The sequence below is a fragment of the Leptosomus discolor genome, chromosome 15 (assembly GCF_034619465.1).
Source record: "Leptosomus discolor isolate bLepDis1 chromosome 15, bLepDis1.hap2, whole genome shotgun sequence".
Classification (NCBI taxonomy): domain Eukaryota; kingdom Metazoa; phylum Chordata; class Aves; order Leptosomiformes; family Leptosomidae; genus Leptosomus; species Leptosomus discolor.
The window spans coordinates 10,814,231-10,828,180 of NC_141405.1; the positions used below are offsets into that span (position 1 = coordinate 10,814,231).

Here is a 13,950-nt window from a genome sequence, read left to right on the forward strand (position 1 = left end):
CTTCCCAAAACGGCATCAGCAGTCAGAAAAAAAACCAAAACAAACTCATTGCGATTATTAAAAAAAAAAAAAAAAAAAAAAAAGGAGAGAGAGAAAACTGGCAAAATTCTGAGGAAAATTTTGGCAGTATAGGACCATAGAAATGGCTGTGCTGGCTCAGATCAAAGTCCAGAAAGCTCCAGATTCAGCCTCTGACAGAGCCAACAGGAGACGCTTAGATAAAAGCACCAGAGCAAGGCAAGCACCCTGTGATACTTTCCCAGTCTACTTTCCCAGCTTCCAGCAATTAGTATCTCAAGGACTTCCTGAGCTGACAGGGCTGTCTTTGAATTTAATATCCCCCGATGGATTTGTTTCACAGGGTCTTGTTCCAGTTGTTCTTCGAGCCCGTGCAGACTTGCAGCATCCACTGTGTCCCTCAGTGGGGAGCTGCAGGGGATGGAGTATCATCACCCTCGGGGCATCGGCAGCCGCTTTTGGCACCCTGGAGGAGATTAAAAAAGGGCTCAGGCCTTGGACCGCTGAAGCCAAAAGTGTAAAACTCAATAGCTTGGACAAAAATGTGGCTCAAAGCTGTTTTAGATCTGTGTCCTCTGTAGGTTCAACACAGGAGATCACAGCGGGTTGGCTCCTCTTATATGCTGTCAGCATGCAGGAGATGAGCGCGAATCACAATTTCTGAAAGTATCTGAATATGTTCTGACACAGTCATGTCCCCGCCAGGAAGCTTGGTTGGGATTTTTTTGGTTTTGGAGTCAGTGGGTGAATGTTGGTTTCGTTGAAGCCAGTGGGCTTTTCTCCAGTGCTTTCAGTCTGACTCTATCAGTGACGACAACTGGCTTAGAGTCGAAAGTAAAAAGTTGGATGAAGTCGGGTTTTGGGCATGAACGCAGACAGGACTAAAATATTTTAGAAATTTTTCTTGGTTTGGTGGAAAAGAAATGGCAGGAAAAGTAAGTCAATGTCTCCAAGATGTATTAGACCTCTTGTTTTAGAAGTTTGCTGAAGTTAAATGTCTCCCCTTCTGTTTTTCTTCTGCTTGAAATGGCTTTTCAGATAGCCATTCCACCAGTTTTATCAGAAAAGGTACAAGACCACTCTTTCAGTGCATTTTGATCCAAACGGCGTTTTACGCTGGAGAAAAGGCCCATTCCTCTCACAGCCCTGCTGCGTGGTAGCCGTGAGGCTCAGTAACCCGCAGCAGCACCCCTTCCTGGGGCATGCGTCTGCCTCCTCCCCGGCCGCCTGGCTGAGACCCAGCCGCGCTCGGTGCACATCCCTCCGTGTGCTGGGGAAAGGGCAAGAGCCTGGCAGCCCTCTGAGCTCTGCTCTCGCTGCCAGCTGGGGGCCAGCTCTCAAAGTGGAGAGCATTCCCCCAGCCCTTCAGCTGGAAATACTTATTTAGTAGTTATTTTCTCTCTGGGTGTGTGTATTTTTATATATTTTTATTTGTTTGTTTGTTTGTTTGGAGGAGCATTATAGGTTCTCCATAAAATGTGAGTCAAACCATATATTGCTCTCCTTACTTCCCTAGTCGCACAGTTGTCTGAAACGAGGATTTTTTTCCCCGTTGTTCTGTCCCCAGCCCCACGTGAGCTGCGGGCTCGCTGATGGTAACGCAGGTTTCTGCCCCTTCCCCTTTGCATTTCAAATCCTCCGTTGCTAGTGGTCTGAATCAACAGGGTAGGGAAGAGGACGGAAATCCCTAAAATTGTGATGACAGAGCAAAGTCTTGGGGTTAAACAAGTTCATCCCCAAGAAAATCTTGTCTTTTTGTGTAGTTTGAAAATGCTTTTTTGAAGAGTGGTTTCATTCACCCGGCCCGGGGAAGGGGATGGTGTAGTGTATGCTGGACCGATGGTGGCAGAGCCCGTGATGGGCTGGTTCAGGTGATGCCGCAGACACAGGTAAATGAGGCTTAGACCCTTCTCAGCAAAGTCATCAAAGTCCACCACTGCCTTGTCAGACTAGCATCTGAGCTAAAGTGATATAAACCCCACTTTCCCTCCTGAATTATCATTATTTTATTCTAGAAATTCAAGCTGAAGCATTGTAAGAGTTTTAAGTTATCCCACGGAATAGATTCAAAATGAGAAATCCACATTTTTTTACCCAGTGTTTACACAACCTGTCAATCTTACAGTATTCTCAGCACAGCCTGTGGCAAATCTTGTTTGTACACAAAATATTTTTCAAATTTATCGTGGCGCCTGCTTTTATTTAGGCGGTGATGACCACTGCCAGCCACACTCGTATGGAGGCTGAGCTGGGGCAGCTGGGCAGCTTTCGAGCCCCTTGATGGGGAGCACTGTGCAATTCCCTGGCCTGTGCCGGGTCGGGCGGCAGTGACGTCTCTCCAGCAAAACCCCAAGGGCTCTGCTGTGGCCATCCTCACTTTCTCCTCTCCTGGCCCGGACAGTCGCCATCCGGCACCTCCTGCTTTCCCTGCAGTGCTCTCACGTGAGCTCCCTGGAGCAGCACGGCCCCCTGTCCCGAGAGCTGCCATGAGACCACGTGCTCAGCAGATGTTTTTCCAAGGCCCTGCTCTGTTAAGTTGATGCACCTTTCCAAGAAAAGAAGTGTCTGAGGAGCACGGGAGTGATGTGCTCTTCTCCCTGGGTTTCCTCCACAGTTTCTAATCCACAACTCTCAGCCAAAATAGGCTTTGTTACCCGCAGGCTACTCTTTTCCCTGATTTGAGTTTCAGATATTTCTCTGGTGCTTAAAAAGCTGCTTTTGGCACCCTTTTCAGAACTGGAGCCGAGGTGGTTTTGCTCTCCCACCTTCACGGAGGAGCTCGGGTGCAGTTATGTGACCCCCACGCCTCCCGCCTGCCTTTCACCACTGTGCATCTCCCCGCTCTGCTTTTGGGGAACGGGTCAGGTAATTTGTCCAGAGACACAGCAGCCCAGATCACAGACCTACAAACCCGAATCAGAAGATCGCCTCTAACGGCAGGCTAGATCGCAGCCCTTGGGGACAAGACCCTTCTCGCTCTGTGTTTGCACAGCCCAGAGCGTGACGCCATCAGCACTACCAGGGTCCTCCCGTTTCAGTGCCTGTTCTCAGGCTAAAGCCTGAAATAACTGGGGAAGGACCCTCTCCAGGAAACATCCCTGATGTCGCTGCGTGACTGGTGTGTGATGCCCTGATGCTGCATGAGGCTGTGTCATGGTGGAGCTCCTGGGGACACTGTGCATCTTCTCACCTGGGGTGCCAGCGCCTGGTGCACCCACCCGCCCCAGTGGAGCCTCTGCTGGGCCACGGGCTGGCCCAGGAACACCAGTGCAGGCACTGGGTTGCCCATGAGGGCACTACTTTGCCCATCAGGAGCACTGGGTGGCACACGGTTGCCCATGGGTGGCACTAGGATGCCCAACGGCTGTACTGGGTTGCCCGTTGATGGCACCGGGGGTTGTCCAGGGACAGGATCAGGTTGTCCAGCAAAGGCAGTAGGTTGCACAGAGTCTGCACTAAGTTGCCCAGGAGTGGCACTGGGTTGCCCACTGAGGGCAGTGAGTTCATAGGATCATAGAATCACAGAATGGTTTGGGTTGGAAGGGACCTCAAAGATCATCTTGTTCCAACCCCCCTGCCATGGGCAGGGACACCTCCCACCAGACCAGGTTGCTCAAGGCTCCATCCAGCCTGGCCTTGAGCACTGCCAGGGATGGAGGATCATAGAATATCTCAAGTTAGAAGGGACCCATAAGGATCAGCGAGTCCAACTCCCTGCTCCTTGCAGGACTACCTAAAACTAAACCCCATGACTGAGAGCATTGTCCAGCTGCTCAACACTTGCCCAACAGCTGCACCTGCTTGCCCAGGGGCTGCACAAAGCTGCCCAGCGAGAGCGGTAGGTTGCCCAGGGCAGGAACTAGGGTGCCATACGAGGGTATTTTCTTGCCCAGGGCTGGCCCTGGGTTGCCCATCGAGAGCGCTGTGTTGCCCGAGGGCTGCATCAGGTTGCCATGGCAGCTGCAGGGAGTCGGCCCGGGCAACACCCGGTCACCCGCTTCTTATGTCACTGACAGCACCGGGGACACTGCAGTGCCTGGCAGAGCTGCCACCGAGCCTGGCAGCACAGCAGTGAGCAGCAGCCCCCGGGGCACCCTCAAGCCTCCGCAGTGCACCCCGCATCCAAGCAGCTAAGGGTGAGCAAGGGGAGGACTAAAAAAGCAGAGATATTTCTCCTGATCTTCTGCATTATCTCTTATGTCGCCTAAGTGTACCCCAGCTAGGTGGTTGGGGGCTCCCGTGGTGTGTCTGTGTTCAGGGGTGGCAGAAAGTAGCACCCTGGGATGACTTATCCCAAGAGGGTGCAGGGACATTTATTTCAGCTGGAAATGCAGGGGAAAGTAACCCTGGTCCATTCCCAAGTTCTTAAATATGTGTCTGTCAGTGGCTGAAAGGGAATAATTTATTTGCAGGGGTAGGAGCCAGGGAAGCAGTCTCCCACTCTCGGAATGCTGTTTCTCACGTATAAATAAGTGGCACGGAGTTAAGGAAAGTGCAGTCGCCTGTCCCTAGCAGGGACAAAAGGGCTGAAGTGACTGGTTTGTGGGAACCGACACACACAGTGGTTTTTGTTGGACCTGAGCACAGACGTTTCATCCTCAGCTCTGCCAAACTGGCTCGGAGGGTTGTGTTTGTGAAAGTTTTTCTGCTAAATTTGAGGGTGTGAGTTTCCCGCTGCCTATCCCACAGCCTCTTCAGCCAGGCTGGATCCTGGGGCGAGACTCGGTGCCCACAGCTATGCTGCTCTCAAGTCAGGTACTGGGGCAGCCCATGCCAGCATGGCCAAAATTGCTCAAGGCTTGCAAATACTGTCCTCAAAGTTCAGTGATTTCCCAGCTGCGGGCTGTACACTTTTGCCCTCTGACTCATCCCTATTTTTCTCCGATTTGCCCGAACTGAAGGTCCTGTTATTCTCCTGTATTCGCCGTTCTCTAATTTAATAGCTGCATTCTGAGACATTGTTCATCTGAATGCACCAAACTGCTACAGGCACAGGTGACGCAAGAAGTCTCTTAGGTCACCTGTCCCCATAGCTAGATGTTGGAAAACGTGCAGTTTAATGAGTCAATGGGCTGCGAGCGTCCGGCATGAAGGAGGGTTACCCTCGGTGTACAGCAACAGCAGCTCCCAGGCAGAGCCTGCCTGTCTCCGTGTGCCTCCCATCCATCGCCTTTTAAGCCTTTAGGAAGGAAAGTAGGAAACTGTGACTCCTTCGTCCTGCCCTTGTGTAGAGAGAGGCATTCTTTGTTGCAGAGGTGACTAAAATGAAAGAAACTCTCTTTCCCAAGGGTTTAATGATTTTAAAAATAAGGCAGTCTCTCTCAGCTCGCCTACACATGCAAAGTGATTAGGGTAGCCCAGGAGGAGCAATTAAACCTCTAGCCACGTGATCGCTTCTGTCGATGCTTTGTTCTAGAATAAAAGTGAGTTTATTTCATGCAAACATCCCATTTTTAAAGGAATAAAGTTGATTTCATGCTGTGACAAATAGGATTTAGCACATGCTTCAGGTCAAACTCCCCTCCCACCCAGGGATCTTGTTGTAGCACACCAGCGTCCCAATCTTTCACTGCGGCTCCGAGCCAGGCTGGGAGCAGTGGGGATGGGATGGTGTTAGGGGAAGGACACATCCCTGCAACACAGCACCTGGCTACAACAGCTATAGGGACTTATTCTGCCCGTGGGTGACACCTGTAACCATACAGAAACTTCACACCGAGCACAGCATACCCTCCTGAGTGTTTGTCCTTAGATGAGGTGTGTCAGGTACATTCGGTGGCCCCTCTGCATTATATTTCTGATAAAATTGACTGATAACCTTAATCTGAAAAGAGCAATGGCACCCACATGCCTTACACAGTTATTGGTAGCAAAATCTTCCTGTGTGACTCTTCCCCTTAGGGTTACTGCAAGGCTGGTGTTTACGAGCTGCTCTGAAAAGACTTTGTGGGATATCTCCTTTCCAAGTGCATTTGTTTTACAGCAGGTGAGCCAGAGATGTTTTTCTTCCTTTGCAAGTCCAGAGATGGCTGTTCTTTTTAGGTTGAAATGGGGGGGGGTGGGGGGGGGTGGGTGCAGGTGGGGGGTGAAATTTGGATATAGTCCAAATTTAAGCAAAGCTCAGCTCACCTGCGGACACCTCACTCAAGCTTTTACTGCAAGTGAAAATAGAGATGATGAGGATGGATTCCCTCACCCACAAACCACGCTGGGTTGGTAGCAGCTGTGCATCCAAAGCTATCACGGCTGGTAATGGAACTTTTAAAGAGGAAATTACAGCAGGAATACTATAAGATCAGCAAAAACGCTGGCCAAAAGAAACAAATGAACATCAGAGAATCAGCAACTACAGTTTCATTGGACGGACAGACAAAATGAAGGCACAGTATCTGTCATTCTCCTTAGTAGCCATGATTTGTTTCTCTCTACATTCCAAGACCTGATGAGAGATACTGACAACAAAGTAAAATCCTTATATATAAAAATGCTTGGGATGCTGTCAGAAGGGATTTGCTTTCAAGAGTTTTAGGCCTGTCCAGGCGATGTGTGGGTGCTGTGTGCATCGCTCTTCGTATTTTAAGTTGCGTGTGTCGCTGTAAGAAGTAGCGCAAGTGCAGGAGCTTACTGAGTGAGGTTGTCTTCTTCTGTCTCCTTTGTGCAGGACACATACCTGAATAGCGGCGTTCAAGAATGGAGCTGGTTGGATCTCCCTTAACTGCAACATATGCCCATCCAAGATCAACACCTACCAAGTTTCTGCCTGCCATCAGCACCATGGCTTCAAGCTATAAGAACCGTTTTCCTTACTACCCCTTGCCTCAGAGCTTCAGCCTCCCCCGGATGCCCAGAGCCTACTACAAAGCAGCTGCCATCAACCCAACTTTGGCTCCCTTTTCCAAAAGCTCCCAGGGGTTACCCCCAAGCAAGATGCTTCCTTTTGTTTCCAACAGAACAACCCTCTTCAGCCGGTACACCTCTGACGACTGGTACATGTCCAATCTGACCAACTACAAAGAGTCGGAGACTACCCGGCGCAATGCCGAGTGTCTGAGAGTCGATACCTCCCGTCTGATTCACGATAAATATCAGCAGACAAAGAAGACCCAAGTAGAAAGCACCAAAAACCTGGGAGATCGTGTCCAAGAGATAGAATTTTGGAAGTCAGAGCTCTGCCATGAGCTGGATGAGATGATCGGGGAAACGAACGCACTCACAGACTTGAAGAAAAGACTGGAGAGAGCCTTGGCTGAGACAGAGGCCCCTCTCCAGGTAAGCACCCTGTCCGGTGGGCTGCAAGCTGTAGCCTACTGCTGAAACATCTGCAGCCATTCAGACGCCCAATTAAGTTTCATTGCAGCTCCGTAACGTCTAGAAAGTTTTTATTAAGAGACCATTAGTTAAGTTAGTAATAAACAAATGCCTTGCCATCTGCTGCCTCCCCTATCAGTACGTACTGAGCACATCAGAACAGTATTTGCTTAACCAAATATTTTTATAAGTGGTACATCCAAAATCCTGGTTTGGGAGACAAAAGCCCATGTCCTCCTACGAGGCTCTGGCGAGGTCAGCCTCAAGCCTGACACAGGTCCCTGCCTTCAGCTGTGGCTGCGCCAGGGACACGTGTGCTCCCCCACGTTGATTTAATGCTGATGTTGCAGCTCGGCTGCTCGTTGTCAGCTAAACCAGCTGCCCTGGGCACTTTTTTTCCCGTGCTGTCGTCTCTGTGCCCACCTACAATTTCATTTCTTACATTACTTGACATGGGGACCATCCCTGTAGGGATTTGCAACCAGCAGTGATGGCATGTCCCCAACAGGTCACTCAGGAGTGCTTGCTTCACCGGGAGAAGAGGATGGGCATTGACCTGGTCCATGATGATGTGGAGAAACAGCTCTTTGTGGTAAGTTTGTCAACACAGATCATGTGTTATTTTTACCTAAACTACTCTGAACAGGTTTTGCAGCCCTGTTCCCTCTCTGGCTCCTTAGTGCCTGTGAGGTGCTAAACTCTTCAAACCCCCAAAACCTGCAGGGCCAGGGGACGACGTTCCCCCACGCAGCAGCGTGCCCACACGGTGTGGGTAAGACTTGCCCTGCCAGAGGCAGGAATAGCTGAAAACCAGCTGTGTGTTTGTGTAGCCTATCAGGGTCCTCTGTCCCTCTTCAAGGAGCTTGTGGGACTCTCCTGCCTTTCAGAGCCCTGCCGGCACAGGATCTATAAGTATCTGTCACATACATGTGATATATCTCTATATATCTGTGTCACATACATATATATTACGCACACATGCACACACACAGATATGGAGAAGGCAGTGTCTGCCCGACAGCTTGTCTGGTTTTCCCAACTATGTTACTTGGTCTAATAAAAGATATTACATCTACCCCCAGCTTTGCTTTGCTCAGAGCAGCGTGGCCGCAGTAAGACTGTGTGTGCTTAGGCAATGCATTTTATAGCAGTCCTAAAACCGCGCACTCCTGCCTGCCTTTATATAGGCTGCTTTAAATTATGAATAAAAAGCAAACACGATGAGAGCTGGCACAGAAGATGGGATCCTATCGCAGGGTACAACAAAATACAATCACTGCAAAGGCATCGCGAAACTGGGAAGGAAACTGCAGCCCCTGGGACTGTGAAGCCACTGCTCTGTTAGAAGATTTTTTCTTATGAGTCAGGCCCTAAAAAAATTGAAAGATTAGTTTAAGGGTCATGAGATTTTAAGAAAATAATTGGAGCTGGTTATCTCCATAATGGCATTTTGGATTTTAAGTGTTTCGGACATATTTAGGCCATGCTTTTCAGCTGGCTCCTGCAGACAGGAGGGCTTAAAAATTATGGTTTTGGAGCACTAATCACCTGCCTCCAGTAGCTGGGGCTTCACAAACGCGATAGATTTGTGCTGAAGTCAAGTGAGCTGAGAGCAGCACATGCCTTCCTCCGGTGGAGCTGGATGTTTCTTAGAAATGGCTTAGAAAGTTACACCAAACTCAAGTCCATCTCCTCTTGTCCCAGATGGATGGGATTTCTCCTGGAGAAGAAAACATTTGGGGAGCAAAAAGGGCAGATGCTGATTGGGGATGGGGATGTGTAGCGCTGCTGGTCCAGAGAACCTCTATGCCTGTTCATATCAGGTCAGGATCTGTCCCTGTCTCCTATAGTGGAACTAATCATCACTTGACATTGATGTCAAGATGAGAAAACACTTGGCAACCCACCCTGAAAGTGAAGTGGGAGGCCATGGCTGTGGCCACAGCACCCTCCCATCCCCTCCTGGTCGCTGCGCCCAGGCTCAGCTGCACAAGTGAGCGCTCTGGGGTTGGGGGGCACTTTCTCCACTCCCTGCCAGTTTGCTTTGTCCTTGCTGTGTGCACGGTTGGAGAAGCCTGAGGGGATGAGTGTGACCAGGACAACTGAGCATGGATACTGATGGGGTCATGTTTTGCCTTTGCCCAGGAAGCCGACGTCATCAGATCCTGCCAGGAGAGGATGCAGCAGTACCTGGATAAGGCGAAAGCCCAGCTCGCGTAAGGAGGAGCTCCTTCTCTCATGCTGCATTTGCAGCTGCGATGTGAAACCCCGGCAGACCCCCACCTCTGCCCACACCCTACAGCCGTAAAACCTGGGCAGGCTCCATGGGAAGCGGGCAGTGGCGCCCACAGGAGCACGTAGCTGCCCAGGTGGGAGGAAACCATTCCACCCATACATCCCCACCCATGGCTCTTGTTTGTGTGTTGAAGGTCCAACAGGGCAGCCCAGCATGAGCTGGAGAGGGACCTGGCCAACAAGCAGACAGCCTACCGCATCGACGACAAGTGCCACCACCTGAGGAACACCTCCGATGGCATCAGCTACTTCCGAGGGGTGGAGCGGGTTGACGCCACGTGAGTGCACGCTGGGCAGCACGAGAGCACCGAGCTGTCCCTGGGATGCGCGGTGCCTCGCCCTGGCAGGGAACGGGTTGTCCCCAGCCCACTGTAAAGGCATGTGTCTCTGCATGGCACATCCATCCTGCCTGGAAACACCCATCTTGGAGGGGCCGTTTCTCCCTGCTCACCATAAAGGGAGAACAACCCTCTGCTTTCAGCTGGATGCTGAACACGCAGTGGGTGAAAGTGAGTCCCACCTAATTACACATTATATCAGGGTTCAGAGATCAGCCTGAAAATGAACTCAGCCCAACACCTCTGCACAGCTCATTAAGTTTATGCGTATTTTCAAAGATGTGTCAGTGCTTGCATGAGCGCTCTTGGTTGACGTGACGTCTGGGGGGTTCACCCCTGCATGGAGAGGGCCTGGCAGGGAGCCGAAATGACACAGAAGATAAAGAAATAGAGAGCATGGTCCTGGGATACGGTTCAGCTGCTTTTGGGTGCCAGGAATTCAGCTTCGGCTCTGCAGTAGATGAATGGTGACCTAAACCAGCACTCGCAGAGATATGCGCTAAGTGGCAAAGGGCTGAGGGAATATATCTGCTGCTCACAAGGACGCGTGCAGTTTATGGAGGGGCATAGATTGATTCAATCTTTCTAATATTTGAATAATTATTCACAGCTCAGACATATTGCAAATGAATTGCAAAGGATTGATGCTAAAATTCAGAAGGGGGCAAAATGTGCCGAGAACCAGCATGTTTTAAATGGGGCTTATGTGGTATTTAAGTCTTTTGTTGACCTTGTTCTGGCCTACTGCACAGGCGTGAACTTCATCGTGAATGCACAGACAGGGAAATGAATATTATCTAATGCTTGTTCAGTTTAGTATGAAACTGAGATAAGTTATGAGCAAAATTAATTGACTGCAATCTGCGCGTCGACGTGAAGCTGGGAATCACTTGGCACTTAGATGGCTCGAACGTGTAAATATGAGGTCTGACTAAAATCTTCATTTTTCTGGGGGAATCTTTGCTTTGTCTGGGCTTTCATAAGTACCACAGTTGTCTTCATGAACATGTCATCATTTCATAAGCATAGTCCAGGTGTTTTACCTTCATGTGGTCAAATTAAGAGCGTAGCTTTAACCTGCATTTAATCCACACTGCTCCCATGGCATGCCTGGCCATGGCCAGCTTCAGCAGCATGGGCTTACTGGAGGCCTCTCCTTCCTCCTCCCCAGGATCTCGGTGCCAGAGTCGTGGGCCAAGTTCTCGGACGACAACATTCTCCTCTCCCAGAGCGAACGGGCGGCCTCCGCCAAGCTGCGGGACAACCTCGAGAACCTGCTGGTGGTGACGGCCAACGAGATGTGGCGCCAGTTCAACAGGGTGAACGTCGCCTTTGCCAACCGCATCGCTGAGACAGCTGACGCCAAGAGCAAGATTCAGACCCACCTGGCCAAGGTAGCCTGAACCCCTCCCTTTCGGTGTGACACCGTCACTTCCCAGTGACACCACTCTCCACACAGACCTGGCCCAAGAAGAGGAACGGTTGCTACAAGGAGCTGGTTATAGTATCATTATCTGTTTGAAATTCCAAGTACTGGGGACATTCTCCTTGGAGCAGGACAAGTTGGCACTGTAACTTCCTCTCAAGGGACCCTTTATTTCCCTAGTGCCCAGCAGCAAAGGGATTTCAAGCAGAAGGTGGAAATGCTGTTTGCATCTCCTGGTAGTTACTTCAGAAGTGCTGGCTGCCCTGCAGAAAGTCTTTGCTGGGCCTCTACTGGGGTGCCTGCCGGGGGGTTTGCAGGCTCCCTTCTCCTCCAAGGACATGCTTTCAGGCTCAGTGCTCCAGGTTTGCTGCATGGTCAGCCGTGTGTTTCCCGCATGGCTCTGCCAAGCAGGGGAAGTGGAGATCAGTGATGGGCACCTGGCTCGGACTGCTGGGTCTCATGGAAAGCTTCCTGAAAAGAGCTTGACACGGTATCGATTAACTGAGCAGAGACTGGGCTTGCAGCTCTGCAGGCTGATGTCACGTCTTTAAATGAGGATCCATTAAAAACTTTCCCTCTATGAGTTGCTATTGATGGATGATCAATTCCTGCAAGCAGTAATTTTGGGTAGCTGGTAATTCAATAGATCCATCACTGCTCCAAAATCTCCTCCGATGTGACAGCAACAGCAAAGAGAGGCTTTTCCTTGAAAAGAAATCTGCTGGATCTGTGCCTTGGCATGTGTCAGAGCGACAGGGGTCTGAGCCCAGGGTCTGCTTATTCAACTTGTTTTTTTCTGCAGATGGACAGGAGAAAAGGGAAATGATGTGGTCACTTGAGAATATATCATTTAATTTATGAATGCGGTTTTTTCATGCCAGACACTGCAGGAAATCTTCCAGATCGAGATGAACATAGAAGCCATCCGAAAAGCCATTAGGGACAATGGGCTAGTGTTAAAAGTGGCTCAGACCCGGCTGGATGAGCGCACGCGGAGACCCAATGTGGAGCTGTGCCGGGACACTGCCCAGCTCCGGTAAGGCAGGACCCAGGGCTGGGAGGGTCCTTGAGGAGTGACTGGTCGTAGCGCTCAGGAGCATCACTGGATGACAAAATTAATCTTTTTTTTTTTTTTTTCCCCAAAGAGTCATTCCATAAGTGCACTGGTATAATCAAGAGCAATGATTAGGTATCCCGGCCTCGGGGTGGTAGAAGAGCTCTGCACCCACGAAGGAGGCTGTACGCCATGGCCGGGTACAGCCTGATACCACCCCGTGAAGGGATGGATTTTTCCCACTTGGGTAAACCTCACCTACTCTCCTGCCTGCTTCCCAGCTGTTGGATGGCTTAGTTTTGCAGTATAAGCCCTTTAATCTCTGACAGGCTTGTGTTGAGAGCACTTAGCTGCTTCCTTTTGGGTCACTGCAAGAAAGGATGCACCATGTGGAGAAGCAGTAAGGGCTGTCCTCACCTCCCCTGAGGACACTGGAAATCCTTTCAAGGACATAGTGAGCCCTTTGGGACTGCACCCCAAGGGGCCGTGGAGGAGCAGGCTGCCCTGAGTGCCCAACAGCACCCCATGTGAGGGGTGAGGCACCCCAAACCTCACCCCTCCTCCTAGGAGCCCTCTGGGAATGACTCCACGTGAAGCTTTTTAGAAGCCATATAAACCCAGCCCTTGCATGCCATTGGGTTTTTCCATCCTCCAATTGTTTCACATTCACTTTTAGCCTCTCCCAGCTCCCCCATTTTGCTGTGTGTGCATCCGTGGGTGTGGGGAGGAACGCTGCACAGGGAGATCCGGGTGGGTGAACCAACAAACCCGCAAAACCAAACAGGAACAGGAAACCACAGCTGCTCATCCCTCTTCTCGGTGGCACAAGCTGCTCCAGGAGATGAGGCTGCACATCGCCGAAGCCTTAGAGCAAACTTAACCATGCCTGCCCACGGAGGTCTGGAGGAGCTCTGCCCTCGCCTTTCCCGTGCATCTGCCAGAAATGAGGGGTTGAGTTACTCCGAGCACACTGAAGGGGGAAATCCTGTCCCCAAGGGGCCCATCACCAACGCCGTGCTAGAAACCACCCCCGTGACGGGACTGTTAATGGGCATTTCTTGCTGTTTTCCAGCCTCGTCAATGAGGTCCATGAAATCAATGAGACGATCCAGAGCCTTCAGCAGCGGCTGAGAGACGCCGAGAACATACTGCAAATGCTGGTGCATGCCAAGTCGATCTTGGAGCATGACCTGGCCACCAAAGCCAACTCGCTGTTCATTGACCAGGAGAAGTGCATGGGGATGCGCAAGACCTTTCCCAACACTGCACGGCTGCTGGGTTACTTTTAGGCTGGGCTCAGCTGAACCCACGCTATCTGTTGCAGGAGTATTCCCAGTTTTGCTAGGACGCATTCCCAGTTTTGCTAAGATGCTTTGAAAATACATGATTAGACTTTCACTTCCTCATGAAAGCCCTGAGTAGAAATTAAACGATCACTTTGTGTGTTACATGGTCTACCAGGATTTTTTATTCCTTTGGTTTTTCACTTTCCGTTGCTTTTCCACGGTGTG

General features: G+C 50.6%; 1 pseudogene; it reads left to right on the forward strand.

Moving 5' to 3' along the window:
- Positions 1-6,708: 6,708 nt before the first annotated feature.
- LOC147414425 (tektin-3-like) lies at positions 6,709-13,743 on the forward strand (annotated as a pseudogene).
- Positions 13,744-13,950: the final 207 nt, after the last annotated feature.